At 58.7% G+C, this 2,500-nt stretch overlaps 1 pseudogene; it reads right to left on the minus strand.

The window, feature by feature from the left end:
* Positions 1-2,500, minus strand: part of LOC133156243 (28S ribosomal RNA) — a 9,319-nt pseudogene that overhangs the window by 2,809 nt on the left and 4,010 nt on the right.

Consider the following 2,500-nt stretch of genomic DNA (forward strand, 5'->3'; position numbering starts at 1 on the left):
GCTCTAACGCCGACGCCGTAAGTCTCTGCAGCCCCATACTCACCATCTCGTCCAGACCCTCAGAGACAATACCCCCGCCACGGCACTATAGTGGCCCCCAGATAACGAACTGACTCAACCGGAGTTACCATGTGTATCGGCTTCCCACACAGCCTCCAGGCTACGCAGCCGCTCTCGTTTGGACCCATCCAAATACCGTGGCACTTACCCGGCTGGACATCCAACCCCGTCAGCTGGCAAAAGACCTCCAGGATCACCAAGTTCTTCTTCATTCCTTCCTCCGAGCCACTCAGCAGGACTAAATCATCCGCAAAGGCCAACGCGGCAATTCGGCAGTTGCCCCAGACCAGGTGACTTCTTTCGCGTTCGAGGCTATGGACGAGAGAATCCATAGCGAGGTTGAAAAGCAGTGGGGACATTGGATCGCCTTGCTTAACACCAACCTTCATGGAGATGGGTTCGGAGTAGGCGCCTCCGCAACCCATTCTGGTCGAGCAGCCCACATACGAGTGACGGATCACCTCGATTACACGTCTGTCTACGCCCAAGCTTCCAGCACACACAGGACATGGTCATGAGAAACCGAGTCGAAAGCCTTCGCAAAGCCAATGAACACGACCGCCAGCGGCACGCCAGCCGACCTCGAGCGCCCCATGATCCGGTCAAGAATCACGAGGTTCCCTCGCAACCACTCGCGCCGGCGACGAAACCACGCTGCCGGGGGCCAACAGGACAGGCTCGCGCTAGCCTCATCACCATTAACCGCCCAAACAACCTCAGCACGACTGACCCCACAGTCCCAGGCCTCCAGCCAGATACTATATCCAGCTCAGTAGGGTCAGTTGATCTGGGTAGCAACCGGGTCTTGCACTCCTTGAAGACTTGGGGAACGACTCCACGCACCATCCATGTCGTAAACAGCCTCGCCAGTTGCGTACCGTCCGGGTCCCAGTCAAGAAGAGCCTGCTTCCTGATCCCGTCTGGGCCCGGTGCAGAGCAATTCCTCATCTTAGCCAAGTTAGATACAACTCTCAGCCCCAGGATCGGGTGGTAGAATGGTTCGTTATCCGCGGTCAGTCCCACCTCGAAGCCCTTAGTCCATAAAACGGCTTGACCATTTCCCACTTACTCCGAAGTGTCTATCCACCAACTCCAGCGGCAAATCACATCTACGGGGCGTCAGACCATCCAAGATCCGCCGTGCCAGCCCCTTCCTCACTTCAGAATAGCCGCGCTGCTGGTGGTAGAACACTCTCCTACATTGGACGAGCCGCCTCGCCCAACCCGTCTTCCATTGGTCTCGAGGTCTGGACCTCGCGGACTTTGCCGGCCACACTACCGTACCCCCCAGGGCTTTCATGAGATCCAAAGCAGAGGACTCGATCAGGCTAGGCTCCCGACCTGCTTTCTTGACTAAGGCAGCGGTGGCCCGATGCTCCACACCCCCCGCCAGCAGCTCTTCCAGAACTCTATTCTCCACCAGATCTGGAAGCGACGGGGGGCAGGTCCATTTCTGGGGCGTCGCCCTGGCAGCCAGGGCTCGCCAACGCACACCAGACTCACCGCCTGCCGCACGACCGCACAGGGACCCCCAATTCCACCTCACCTGCTCTCCGGACTTGCCGTTCCCAACATCACACTTTCCGCTTATGATTCCTGTACCTTTCCATAAGCTTCACCATCCGAGACTCCTACCATCACCTGGTCCGGAGGCCTCGGAACCTCTTACGTCGCTTTCTAGACGGGCCCTCTCCCGCCTTTTATCCACGCCACCACGGAGAGCAGGCCGCAGCGCTAATACGACCCCCGCCACCCCAACTCTCATACCCGAGGCAACGGAGGTCATTGACACCACTGAGGAGTTCTCAAGAGCTTCGCAAGCCGGGGTCCACCCGCTCCTTCGGCCTGACTGACTGTGGCTCTGATCCTGTGCCTCTGTCTGTACGGACTTCCTAACCAAGGAGTTTTTGCAACCATGGCCCGTAGAAGTGACTACAAGCCGTTTGGGGACCCCGAGCAATGCCTCCGGTGGTTGGTCCCCATGGCCCCCGGAGAGGTTGATCCGCTGGCCGCGCACGTGCCCAACCTCAAGCACGTCACGGGGAGGTTGCTCGAGCAGCAGCAGCCCCTCACCTAGCTGCGCCTCAGCCAATTTTGGTAACCCAGAACGGCCATCCTGGGTGGTCCGTAAGACATCAGACATGCCTACTGCTCACTACCGTGAGAACACACAGGAGAACAAAGTTCCCCGATACTATAGAGCTATACATCGAGATCCACCCCGAGCAGCCGTCCGCTAGGCCGCGCAGCCTAGCAACCAACCCGTAAGCCACCGCAGCCCAACCCACTAAGGAGAGGCCTGCCACATAGTGTCAGACTCACCCCCCGTAAAGCTGGCCAACGGACAACTCGCAACCCAACTGCCCGGAGCTACAAAAGCCCAGAGAGCTATGGAGCTCATCCACGGGGAGGAAAGCGGCCTGCAACAAACTGGCCACTA

The sequence above is a fragment of the Syngnathus typhle genome, linkage group LG6 (assembly GCF_033458585.1).
Source record: "Syngnathus typhle isolate RoL2023-S1 ecotype Sweden linkage group LG6, RoL_Styp_1.0, whole genome shotgun sequence".
In the NCBI taxonomy this organism is placed as follows: domain Eukaryota; kingdom Metazoa; phylum Chordata; class Actinopteri; order Syngnathiformes; family Syngnathidae; genus Syngnathus; species Syngnathus typhle.